This window comes from Protopterus annectens, chromosome 13.part0 (genome assembly GCF_019279795.1).
Source record: "Protopterus annectens isolate FY-2018-M chromosome 13.part0, PAN1.0, whole genome shotgun sequence".
In the NCBI taxonomy this organism is placed as follows: domain Eukaryota; kingdom Metazoa; phylum Chordata; order Ceratodontiformes; family Protopteridae; genus Protopterus; species Protopterus annectens.
The window spans coordinates 235289796-235303837 of NC_056747.1; the positions used below are offsets into that span (position 1 = coordinate 235289796).

Sequence of the window (14042 nt, forward strand, 5' to 3'; positions counted from 1 at the left end):
TGACCTCAGATCTAGTTTGCCGCGGTTTCGTTCAGCAGCTTGATCCTGAGTCTCCTGGCATTCTCGTTCTCTTTGTGAGGAAAAATTTAACTTTTTAAATCTTTTCTTTAATCTTTGGTGTGAGAGTGTGTTTAGCCCCCTTTTTAGTCTAAACTCTTAGTTTATTTTAATTCTAGTTATCCTTCCCCTACCTTCGTGGTTCCGTCAGTGTTGTGTGTTTGGGGACTTGTGTGTGTGTGTGTGTGTGTGTGTGTGTGTGTGTGTGTGTGTTACTTTCTGAGTATGTCTGAGGTCCCAAAGTTAATGTTTTCTAAGTGCACCGAGTGTGGCCATAAGCTGTCCCCAGTGAATGGCCACACTCTGTGTGTATTGTGCCTTGGGGTTGAACACCTGTCCTCTGGTTGTACCATTTGTGCAGCGTTCAACCCCAGGACACTTAAGGACCCGAGGTCTACTTGGGCTCAGAGGAGAGGGAGGCTAGGAAAGAAAGGAAGAGGGAGAAGCACCACAAGCGGTGGGCCGAGGCCTCTGCTTCGGCCCCCCTGGCTAAGCGGTCTTCCCCCTCCAGGTCTTCTGGTTCTCCATCTCAGATCCGGTCCCCGTGCTTTTCACCGGGTCCTGAGGAGGAGGAGACACGATCTCCTTCAAGGTCATCGAGGCGACACTCCCGCCCCACCTCGATGGCCTCGTCGAGATCTACGAGAAGTCTCACAGATGCAGATTTGGACCGGATGAGAAGATTCCTCTAGGCCCAACTGCAGATGGGAGTGCTCCTGCCTCCCCCCCCCTCTGGGGGGGGAGCTCGACCCCCTTCTTTGCCCCGATAGCTCCTTCTCCATCCCGTTTCCCGGGTTCAGAGTCTTCGGAGCCGGGCAGCCTTGAAGCCGGGGGTGTGTCGGCGCCGATGGTCTCGGGTACTTCGGCGCAGACATTTCCCTAGAGTCTGTTGGGTCCATTTTCTTCGGATCCGAGCTCTCCGAGGCGAGGGCTGAGCTTCGGATCCAGTGGTATCGGTATGCCTTCGGCTCAGTCTGGGTCGGAGCATGCTGGTCTGTCTGATCCCATCGCTTTGGCGCCAGCCCCGATCCGTCCGTCGGATCCGAGGGAGAGTCTGCTTTCGGATCCCAGAGGGAGCAGCTCTCCCTCGGCATTCGACGTGGTGGAGAGGGTTCTGTCTAGGGATTCTAGGCCCCTGACCCTTGCCACGGCTCCACCCTGCACTCCTTCTCAGTTGGGCCCGGGTTCCATCACCCGGCCCTAGGGACAGCCTGCTTTGACATCACAGGTAGTTCCAGTGGAGCAAGAAGTTGCTGGTGAGACCTCCTCGGACAGTCCCCCCGAGGAGGTCCCTCACAAGCGGAGGTGCAAGAGGAGGCACCTGGACTCCCCCGAGTCCTTGACTGAGGACACTGATTTGGAGGAAGGGGAAGGTTCCCCAAGATCACCCCCTGAACATGTCTCATTTGGTGACATCATGGAGATGCTCAGAATAAAGGAGGGGAGGTCTGCCCCAAAGCCTACCTCGGACAAATCCGTGTTCCTGGAGGTGTTTGAAGCAGGCCAGTCTACCTCTTGGGTGTCCCCTCCGGCTGACCCCCTGGTAGACTTGATCACTACCAGGGTGTGGAAGGAGCTGGACACTGGAGCCAGTCCCCAAGCGCCCGGACAGGATCCTTAGCCCACCCTCTGACTAGTCCCACCGGAGTAAGGGTCCCCCGGTAGATGCCATGTTGGTGGCGGCGGCCACCAAGAGGGAACTTGCTCAGGAGAGTCCCTCTGTTCATCCCCCAAGCAAACCGAGCAAGATGTCTCTGTCGATGGACCATCTAGGGAAGTGGGTGTTTAGTTAAGCGACCTTCTCTGTGAGGTCACTGACCTACATGGCACACGTGCTCTGACTGCAGCGGGACCTTGTTAAAGAGTATGCTGAGTCCATGTCGGCGGAGGACAAACAATTGCACTCCACCCGGATGGCCAGTCTACGATCCATATCCAACACCTCTATGTGGCTTCTGTCTCATGCCACAGAAGGAGCTGCTAGAGCTGGCGGAGCGGGCCTCGTTATGAGACGTCAGGCCTGGCTCTGACACTGATTTCGCGGAACCCTTCAAGGCGTCGTTCGCTAATGCCCCTTTTGATGGTTCTGCCCTTTTCAGCAAAACCGTGTGAGATACCTTGGTCCAGAGCGAAAAGGACGGGAAGACGTCTGCCGTCTGAGTCCGCTTCTCTGCTCCCCAGAGGTTCTTTTCTAAGAACCAAAAGGGACAGAAGATGTGGTTCCGGAAGTCGCAACAGTCTCATCCTGCTCCGGACTCCCAGCCCTTACGCGGCAGAGGGCAGGGTGGATGCCGCCCTAGAGGCAGAGGGGGCCTGCGGAACTTTGGATCCAGAGAACCCTTCTTGGACCAACCCACGCAACACCCCTGAGGTGTTGCCCGACTGCTCCACTCTGGAGGCAGTCGGGGGGAATTTCTCGAAGCACCCAGCAGCTTCGGAGTCCATCACCACAGACCGCTGGGTGCTTCGCATCATATCCAGAGGATACCAGATTCCCTTTTCTCGTTATCCACGCAGCCCCAGATGCCTCCCCGATGTCCCACTCGAGCAGATGGAGGCCGCAGCAATAGATATCCAACATTTGCTGGAAAAAAGAGCCATCCAACATGTTCCCCCCAGACCAGTGCGGGTCCGGGTTTTACTCCAGGTTCTTCTTGGTGCCAAAAAATACGGGGGACTTAAGACTGATCCTCTACCTCTCTTCCCTGAACCTGTTAGTAACCAAAGAAAAGTTCCGCATGGTCACTCTTCAATCCATTCTCCCCCTTTTGTGGGAGAACGATTGGATGTGCTCTATAGACCTCAAGGATGCGTACTACCACATTCTGATGGGACAGGCGATCCAGGAGGTTCCTCCGCTTCCGGCTGGGAGCCAGTCATTTCCAATTCAGGGTCCTGCCCTTTGGTCTCACCACAGCCCCCAGGGTGTTCACCAAAGTGTGAGCCATGATAGCGGCCCACCTGAGGCTCCAGGGAATTCAGGTCTTCCCGTACCTGGACGACTGACTCCTTACCACCCCGACAAGGTATCTACTCTGTACAGCCAGAAACGACTTTCTCAGTCTAGTTCCCCGGCTGGGGATCACTATCAACATAGAGAAGTCGTCTCTTACTCTGACTCTAACTATAGACTTCATAGGGGCCAGATTGGACACAAACAAGCTCCTAGCTTTCTTGACCACAGACCGGCTACTATCCCTGAGGTTACATGTGCAGACCATGCTACAATCTCCAGCTCCCCCGGCGGAATTGGTCCTGAGGGCTCTTGGCTCGATGGTGGCAGCGATCAACCTATTGCCAATGGCACGTTTGAACATGAGGGTCTTACAATGGACCCTCCAGGTCCAGTGGTCCCTTCTTCACTACCCTCTGATCCATCCCGTTCCCCTCAGCAGGGCCTGCAAGAGCCCTCCTATGGTGGCTCCAATCTCCAGACCTTCAGCAAGGGCACCCCTTTTCTATGACCCCTTCACTAGCCACGGTGACCACGGACGCCTCCCGACTCTGGTGGTGGGGGCATTGTTCGGGCAGGACAGTCCAAGGCACGTGAGACCTCAGAGACCTCACTGCATATCAACGTCTTAGAGATGAGGGCAGTGCTGTTAACGTTGCAAGCACTTCAGGACCTTCTTCCCATAGGAACAATTGCGATTCAGACGGACAACATGTCGGATGTCTGGTACATCAACAAACAGGGGGGAACCAGGTCTTACCCACTCTGTCAAGAGGCCATGAGGGTGTGGGAATGGGCGATCTCCACCAACCGTTTTCTCATACCAACGCACATTCCGGGAAGGTCCAACATCCTAGCGGACAAACTAAGTCGCTCCATCCTGTTACCATACGAGTGGTCTCTGAATCCCGAGATAGCGAATCGGATCTTTGCCAAATGGGGTCAACCCTGTTGCAATCTCTTTGCCTCTCCCTCGAACACAAAATGTTATGACTACTTCGCTCTCATTTCCCCCTCTGGGGAACCCCCGAGAGATGCTCTGGTGCATGCTTGGCCTCCCGGTCTTCTTTATGCTTACCCTCCTCTTCCTCTATTGCTGAAGTTTCTTCAGAAAGCCAGTTGGTTGGGGAGCAGGATAATCCTCATTGCCCCGTTTTGGCCTAGTCAAACCTGGTTCCCTTACCTTTGGTCTCATCTCGTGAATCCTCCTTGGATTCTGGATCCCCGTCTGGATCTAATATCCCACCCCCTAGATCTCCCAGTCCCGAACCTGGACAACCTCAAGCTCACAGCTTGGCTGCGCCAGTTCCACTCATAGCTAGGACTCCCGGTATCTCTTCCCCAGTTAAAACTATTCTAGTAGCTGCGCACAAGCCTTCTACTAGAAAGATCTATAGCAGCAAATGGAAACGTTTCTCCATTTGGGCGGAACGCAAACATTTGGATCCTTTTACAGCTCTGCTGCCCGCTGTATTAGACTTTCTGTCAGGACTGTTTCATCAGGGAGCTAGTTCCCCCACAGTCAAGGTCCAACTAGCCGCTATCTCTCATTATCACGTTGGAAATGAATTGGGCCCTTTGATCACTACAAAATTGTGTAAGACCTTTTTGAAGGACACCTTTCTGCTCAGACCCCCAGTGAAGGATGTAGTCCCTCCTTGGGAATTAACATTGGTGCTTTAGGCCTTGACAGCTCCCCCATTTGAGCCTGCAGCTTCCATAGATCTTAAATTCTTATCATGGAAAATGGCCTTGTCGCTATCACCTCAGCTCGAAGGGTGTCTGAACTACAGGCCCTGTATGTAAAACCCCCATACTAGACCTTTCACAAGGATAGCATTTACCTCAGGGCCAATCCCTCCTTTCTTCTTCTCGGAGTCAAATATTAACCAGTCCATCAACTTGCCGGTCTTTTTTCCTAACTACCATAACAAAGGGGAATACAAATTACACTCATTGGATGTGCATAGACAACTTCGCTTCTACATCCACAGGACATCTGGTCATAGGAAATCCGACCAGTTGTTCATCTCCTTTGCCAAATTTAACTTGGGTAAATCTGTATCTAAAGTCACACTCTCTAGATGGATTTCACAGTGTATCCTTTTAGCATACGACAGTTCGGGAAGGCCCGCACCTCAGGGAGTCCATGCCCACTGTACTCTATCTATGTCTTCCTCTGCGGCTTTTAGAGCTAGAGTTTCTTTGGATGATATTTGCTCGGCAGCCACTTGGGCTTCATCTCATACTTTTATCAATCACTACAAATTGGACATTATCTCCAGAGGGAGAGCATCCTTTGGCTCTGCAGTGCTCCGGAGCATCCTTCCGTGAAGGCCACCCAAGGTTCAGGTAGCTGGGGACTCTGTCCCAAAGGTTGCTGCACAAATGAAGTTGACCACTTCAGATTAAGAAGTTATGTACTCACCATAACGTTCCATCTGAGTAGGTAAACTTCATTTGTCAGCAACCGTCCCTCCCACCTGCCCCCTCACTTGCGAATGTTCTCCTACTCTGGTCCATAGGTTTTACCCACTTAATCTTGGGATTAATCATTGCTAGCAGTTTTCTGCTGTTGGGCAAACTTGATCTGAGGTCAGTCAGGGTTGGCAGGGGATTATGGGTAGGGGGAGGAGCTTGGAGCTCAGATTTAAAACTGTTAAACTGCCAGCTCGGATCCGATTCCCAAAGGTTGCTGACAAATGAAGTTTACCTACTCAGATGGAACGTTATGGTGAGTACATAACTTCTTTTCTTTTATTGCCTCAGCACAGGCCCCTTGCTATTCCGTCAGTGTTGGATATTGTGGATGATGTGTTCTCTGAATCCATTTTAAATCCTGATTCTTTACCCCCTGCTCCAGCCAAGCCAGACGGGTACTACAGAGTCCCTGACTCTCTCAAATTTCTTTAAAAACCCTGTTGCTGACCCAGAAACTATTTCCCAGGGTCCCAAAGGGGTAAAGGCTTCACGGCTAAAAATCCAGTTCCCTCTGACAGGGATTCTAGAGCATTAGACAGATGGGGGAAGAAAGTTTACACTTCTGCAACTTTAGCAGTAAGGGCTTTAAATTGCCAGTTTCATATGCTTAAATACCAACAATATTTAATGTCTCCGTTAAAACAGAAAATGACTACAAGTTCAGAACATCCTGACTATAAGGAAATGCAGGATTTATTGCATGCAGCTGAACAAGTTGGGAAACATACTCTGCAATGTGGTTTTGATTCATTAGAGGCTTCTTGTAGAGCAGCAGTTATAGGATCTGTGATTCTAAGGCATGCTTGGTTAAAAGAACAAAGTTTACCAGATCATGTTAAGGCAAAATTATTGGATGCTCCTTTACAGCAAGATATTTTATTTGGTGTTAAGGTAGAAGAGGTATTAAAGAAAATGGAGGATAAGGCAAAATCTATGCAAACAGTCAAGGATTTCTTACAGGTACAGCCACCTTGATTTAGCAGAAATTGGCCTACAAAGAATTGGTCCTTTCCAGTGTCAGGCCACAGAGGCAGATACAGATGCCCAAGAGGCAGATCTCAGCCCCAAGGCTCTTTCAGACCACGACAGTGGGGTGCTTCAACCCCAAAAGGAGGTGAAGACTAGTCACAACCTTACAGGAAACAGTCCCAATGACTTTCCCCTTCGAATGCCAAGCACTTCCCTTTTGCAAGCTCCCTTAGGGGGAAAACTAGCACTTTTTTCTGAAAATTGGCAAACAGTCACCCAAGACAAATGGGTTCTGAATATTGTGTCTCAAAGGTTACAGGTTCTACTTTCACACTTTACCAAGGCTAAAAGGAATGCCAGACCTGCCACAAAATCAATGGGCAGAGGCACAAAAGCAAATTACAGCCCTCATGAACATGAGAGCTTATTCAAAAAGTGCCACAGCAGGAACAGGGACAAGGATTTTAAAGACTTTTCCTGGTCCCCGGAAAGGACAAAGCCTGGAGCACCCATACTAGACCTTTCTGTTCTAAATACTTACCTGGATGTTCCGAAATTTAAAATGTTGACACTGCAGCAGCTTCTTCCCATACTGGGCAAGAAGGCTTGGCTTGTTACTTTGGACCTCAAAGAGGCATACCTGCATGTCCCTATCAGACAAAATTGCAGAAGATACCTCAGATTCTTCGCTGGTTCAATGCACTACCAATTCTCTGCACTGCCCTTTGGCTTATCTACTGCGCACAGGGTCTTCACAAAGTGCCTGGCACCAGTAATTGCATTTTGCAGACAAAAAGGAATTAAAATATATCCATACCTGGACGACTGCCTTATTCAAGCAGAGAGCAAGGACATTCTTCTAAAGCATCTGGCATTTGTAAAAAGGTTGCTAATTTGCCTAGGGTACACAGTAAATGAAAAGAAATAAAAAACTAGTGCCTTCACAAGAGATAATATTCCTGGGTGCCAGCTTAAATACAATGGCCCAGATGGCTAATCTCCTGCCAGACAAACGAGGACAACTGACTCTGTATTTTCAGTTGATGGCAACAAAGTCCCAACTCCCTGCAAGAAAAATTCTGCAGGCCTTGGGATTCATGGCATCCTGCATACTACTAATTCTATATGCCAGACTGCATATGAGGAAATTACAATGGTACCTAAAAAGTGTTTGGACTCAACACTGTCACTGTTTGGAAACAGTAATACCACTAATTCCCTGCCTACAACAGGAGTTTCGATGGTGGGCACAGGCATGTCACCTCAACAAGAGTCAGCGTTTCACTCTACCCACAGCCAGGCAGACTTTAACAGATGCTTCGGATTACGCCTGGGGAGCACACATAGCAAGAAAATGTATTCAGGGCAAGTGGACCACAGACCAAATGCATCTTCACATCAATCAAAAAAAGATGCTGGCTGTACAAAATGCCCTAACAGCTTTCAAGGACCTTCTGCATCCAGGACAATTTATTATTAAAGACAGACAACACCACAGTAATGTGGTACATAAGCAAGGGGGCACTCATTCTTACCCCCTATGCAGACTAGCCATGACCTTATGGAACACATCTCTAACTTATCAAGTTCTTCTGCAAGTACAATTCCTGCCAGGAAAGAAAAATACTCTGGCAGACGACTGAAGCAGAAACATCATGGATCCTCACGAGTGGAAATTAAATCCACAAGTATTCAGCATGAGAACACACAAGTGGGGGTGCCCCGACATAGATCTTTTTGCCTCCCCACTGAATTGCCAACTACAAAAATTCTGCACAAGGGCTTATCACACACAATCATGGAAAGTGGATGCTCTCTCGTTCAGCTGGAAAAGACTAAAAGTTTATGCCTTCCCACCACTGCCTCTCCTTTCAAAGGTACTCCTAAAAGCCAGACAAGAAAAACTACAGATGATCCTGATTGGGTACCAGTGCTGGCATGGCCAGTCTGGAGCAATCTTAAAGAACTTGGCATAGGGCCCACCATGGATTTTACCTCAAATTCCACACCTTCTGACTCAACAAAACAATCAGATCCTGCACAGTCAGCTCAAAACCTTAAACCTGGCTGCATGGCAGATTCATTGGTCAAACATACAACACCTCTCTGTAAAGCTGTTATGGGTGTCATTTTGGAGGCCAGGAGACCTAGCACCAGGAAATCTTATTCAGAAAAGTGGAAGAGATTCTGTGCCTGGAACCAGGCTCAAAGCCTTGACCCTCTTGTCCCAAACATTCCTCTGATACTACAATACTTAACTGAGATGCTGGACAAAGGACTATCCTTCTCATCCATTAAGATCCACGCCTCTGCCATCTCAGCTCATTATAACACAGATCCTCCTATTTTCTCTTATCCATTGCTAAAGCAGTACCTCAGAGGGGCTAAAAACATAAGACCGTCCCGCAGAGCACCAACACCTACTTGGGACCTCAATTTTGTCTTGGAAAAACTCACCTTACCTCCTTTTGAGTCAGCCAATTCAGCAGAATTAAATTACGTTTCTACTTGGACAAAACAAAAGCTTTCATAAAAACTGAGCAATTGGTTGTAGCATATGCTGCAGGATCACAGGGAAAGGCTATTTCAAGCAGACCATTTCAAAGTGGATAGGACACTGTATCCGGTTCTGCTACACACAGCATGGGAAACCTGTACCAAGTAACATTAGACCACATTCCACCAGGGCAACTGCTACTTCTGCTGCCTACCTTAGAGGAGTAACTACCAAAGATATATTGGAAGCTGCAACTTGGAGTTCAGTGCACACCTTTACCAAGTATTACCACTTGCCTCTTTATTCCAGATCCAGAGCTGGCTTTGCCACTGCAGTGCTGCAGGGCCTCATAGCCACACCAAATCCTCTATAGAACCAACCACCCTGACTCCGCTTTGGGATTCAACCCAAGTGTTATGACTGCAGCAGTGAAACGCGATGAACATAGTACAGTTTTGTACCTACCATAAATGTAGATGTTAGTGTCTTCACTGCTGCAGTCCAGGTTACCCACCTGCCATCCCCTTTTTTTTTTTTTTTTTTTTTTTTTTTTTTTTTTTTTTTTTAGCTGGGACTTATCTATACCTTTCTACACTATACGACGTTTCATTAGCAATATGTATTGTCTACCTTTTTGGGGGCACCTGACCTCTGGGGCAAGAAAAACTGAAGAAAATGGTGTCGGGGAGGAAGCGACAGCAACCGATGCTGGACCAAGACTTTGGAACTCTGGCTGACTGTGGGGCCGCCTGATGGCAGGATAACCCAAGTGTAATGACTGCAACAGTGAAGACACTCTTAACATCTACATTTATGGTAAATACAAAACTGTACTTTTTGAGACTTGCCCAGTGTTTAATGGAGTGTCACAGCTGGGTGAAGTGTGTTTGGTCAAACATTCGACCAATCCGCCATGAAGTGAAGTTTCACACTTGGTCGAATATTTCATCAACTTGCGAACTAATCCCTTCTTTTTACTGGCTGTTGTGCAAGTGTGGAGTTGGTATGTATAAGTAAGGGGGGAGGGACTGAAAGGGCACCCCCCCCATGTCAAAGAACCTTTTTCTATGTGTTTTAGTATTGGAAGTTTGGGGTTGTTTTATATACATGTCGGGACTGTTTGTTATTTTGACAAGGTTTAACCATTTAATCGTCTGTGTTTTGAGCTCTGCTAGTTAGTCGATGTTGTGAATGTGTGACCATTCCCATGATAATGTATATACATGTGACCAAATGAAAATTGCATAAAAATCATAGGTATCATTCTTGGATTTAATATCCTGAAAATTAAATATGAAATTTAATTTTCCAAAAAACATGCATAGTTCCTGTAATTTAGGATCAGTGTTTACTGCATTCTTGCATTTCTCTTGTGCTACATGAAACACGATGAAATGCACGCATAGCTCTGACTTCCATCTCCAAACTGAGGAACACTAGCCTTCATAATGTGGAACAAATGGGCAAAATGTGAAACACTTGCTAACAGCTTAACAACTTCAGCTAGGAAGTTCAAAGTCTGGTTAAACTGTAATATTTTTACTTGTGAAACAATTCTGTTAATTTATATAATTAATTTCTATTTACATTGGATATCCATTAAAAATTTGTTAACACTGAATGTGACAGACCCTTTAAATGTGCAACTTCGAGGAACATGAACTTTTTAAGACCCCAAATGAGGTGCAATCCTCGTAATGAAGTGCACTTGAGAGGTATGAATGCGCAATATATATTTTTTTTCTTTGTCTTGATTTATTTTTAAATACTTCCCTGTCCAAAATCATGCATAAGTTACTGGTTTTTATTCAGGATTACAAAGCAGAGAGACCTTTTTAACATGCTTGTTTCCCTTTGCTTCAACATGGTGAGGCTAAGTTAAAGAAGTGAGAGGAGTACATGAGGCAAGGTAGAAAGTAGAATCTAGCTATGGGAATTATGTCTTTGATTATTAAAGATTTAGTCCTGTATATTTTGGCCAAAATGAAGTTAGTTTTTTGCAGTTTGTGTATGTGAGGAACATAATTTTGTTAATTTTCAGAGTTAATGCCGATGATCTGTTTCATCTTCAGTTGGGTGAGACTGACTAAGGTTGATGTGGAGATTTTACTGTAAAAAGCGTGGCAAGGGTTGGGATGAGCTTGGGGCTGGTCAGTACTGGGGAAAGCTTTAGGAGAAAACTGCATGTGTTTTGTTTGAGGCATTTAGGAACAGACTAGTGATGTTCAGTCATGTCTTAGTTGTGTGAAAGGATGATTGCAGAAGAGGGATGCGTCTGTGTACGCGCACATGAGCAACAGACTACAGTTGTGGCTTTCTGCATACTGCATGATTTTGGTATTGCCTATGTTGAGTGTCCTTTTTCACAAAGATGGTAAAGAGAAATAGCCAGGCATAGAGTCTTGTGTGACTCCAACAGCAACAATGCATTGTGCATGTATAGCAAGAGCTTCTCTGCCTGTGTCCTATTCTTATAGCACTGAACCATTTGAATGAACTTTGTGAGAAGAGTATGATGCCATGAGTGAAATCACTGATGGGTTGTCACTGCTGACTTCTGACTGGTGTCCAAAGCTTAACATTCCCTAGGTCGTACATCCGATGTATGACCTCAGCTTGTATGTTTTGGGTTATAAATATGGACGTACGTGTGTGGCTACTTGGGACTGTCTCGCTGCCATCCCAAACGCAGGTCATGCATCCCTCTAACTGTTAGATGTTTGGTCGTTGGTACTTTTGCTTCATTTGTTAAACCCAGATAAGTGCCCAGTTGGGGAAATCTTCCTTTTTACATTGTTTTTAATTGTTTGAAAGTTGTAAATGTTGGCTAGGAGGGGCAAGTGCTCTGTAATAGAGGTCAGACAGGGTTACAGGTTAAAGAAAAACAAATTTTAAGTATGTGGCCTCTTGCGCATTTGCTGGGAAGAAAGACTGGATGGACTTTTCCACAAGAGTTGTGTAAAGCGATTTTATATCCTTTAAGCCTCCTTCCTTTGAGTCTCCATACCACAGACTACTGCTGTAAAACCCACATTGGTCCAAGTCCTCATCTTGCTCTTCATCCATTCTCTGGATTATTCCTCTCAGATGCATTCCCCAGGACAAGTCTCCTCTGACAAAGTGTGCACTCACCTGATTCACCTATTGAGGAAGCTTCTTTGAGACTATACTCAACACGATGAAACACTTGTTCATTAGCAATCTCTAATAATATCTCTCATGTCCAGAAGAGGTATTTGGCAGTCTAATAAGATCTTATATGTCCAAAAGTGGTATTAATCCCTTTTGGAGACTGTTACTCTTGCCCTTTCTCCAGTCCCTCCTGTCCCTGAGGCTTTCAGGATGCTTTTCAGTCCACTTCTTCTGCGCCTGATTCTCAGTCTCCAACTCCCAAAAGACAAGACAGGTTTTACAAGGTCCCTGAGGACCTAAACTATCTATATAAAAATCTAGTGGCAGACCCTTCAGCAGTTTCACACTCTCACTTTTTTCTCTTGCTCCCTCCCTCTCTCCTTTGCTTTTGCTGCCTCATGTGCTCGCTGTCTCCCTCTCCCCCTCCATCTTGCTCCCTCTGCTTGTGCACATGCTCTGATGTCCTTCAAGAATGCAACTGCAGTCATAACATGTGGGTTGTCCTGCCTCAGGCAGCCCTCGGTCAGCTGGATTCCAAAGTCTGGGTCCGACGTCAGCTGATGTCGCATTTCTCTCCGTCAGAGCGGCTGGAGTATATAAGCATCAGCCGACGCCATTTTCTTCAGTCTTTCTTGCCGCGGTGCCCAAGCAGAAGCAGTTCGCAAGTGCCGGTCGGTCAGCTCCTGTATTCTACGATACAAGTCATCAAAAGCTAAGTACCCGTGGGGACCTTTTCTTGCCTCAGCCGATGTCAGAAATTACTGAAAAAGTTAACAATTGTCTTTCTTGTGGTAAACAAATACCTCATAAGGATTTCCACTCTTACTGTCTCCCTTGCCTGGGCCCAGACCATGACGTCTCGGCCTGTGTAGCCTGTGCTCGCTTCAACAAGCGCACTCTCAGGCGCCGGGCGGAGTTCGCTGAAGATTTTTTCGCAATAATTTGCTTACACCATGCCGTCAGATCTTCCGACATCGCAAACGCCAAAAGCAAAAGACCGGGACCGACATCCTCTGCCCGTCTACCACCGACTCCCACGCCAAAACCTAGCGCGAGTGCTCCGGTTCCCTCTGAGACGGTCTCTCCACCGCTCCGAACCGAAGACACCGCATTACCGACGACTCCGATTCCAGACATTACTCCGCCAGTTATAGTTTTTCCTCCAGATACCGAAACCGAGGAAATGCCCGAGACCATTGCTGTAGACAAGGTCACTCCTGCAAGTGGAGCTGCCAGTCCCCCTATGGCCATGTCTATTAAGGCCTACACTAGGGCTAAGGTAGCCAGCAAAACAAAGCATATTACTTCTAAACCCTTACCTCAGCCGACTCCAGAGACACAAATTATGTCCATGGCTGCTGATTTGATTTCCATGATTAGAGGTTCACAGGCCCATCCTGAGAGAGGATCCCAGCCTCCTCCTGATAAAAGGCCCCGGGTTGAACACTCTGACCCTACTCATTCCGATGAAGATTCTGAGGGCTCTGTCCACTCTGATAGCCAGGAAGAGCTCTTCCAGACCTACGAGGACTCGGATGCAGAAGATTCCATCCCCTCGGCCTCCCCTCCTGAGGATATTTCTTTTGGGGAAGTTCTGCACACCATGAGGGAACATTTCAAGTGGCAAGGCCAGGAATATTCTGATTCTAGGAAACGCCTTAGGACTTTCCTTAAGAAGCCTCAGCACAGGCCTTTAGCTATTCCTCCTGTACTTGATGTTCTGGATGATTTGTATTCTGACTCTAGTGCTACCCCTGATTCTCTTCCTCCTGCTCCAGCCAAGCCAGACAGGTATTACAGGGTCCCAGAAACTCATTCCCATTTATTCAGGGCCCACACTGCTGATTTGGAAACTATTTCACAGGGGCCTAAAGGAGTTTCAGCCTCCACCTCAAAAAATCCTTTGCCCTCCAACAGGGAAGCTAGGCCATTAGAGAGATGGGGCAAAAAGGT

General features: G+C 47.4%; 1 protein-coding gene across 4 annotated transcripts in view; it reads left to right on the forward strand.

The window, feature by feature from the left end:
• Positions 1-14042, forward strand: part of TICAM1 (toll like receptor adaptor molecule 1) — an 843759-nt gene that overhangs the window by 97360 nt on the left and 732357 nt on the right. The gene's annotated exons all lie outside the window — the stretch shown is intronic.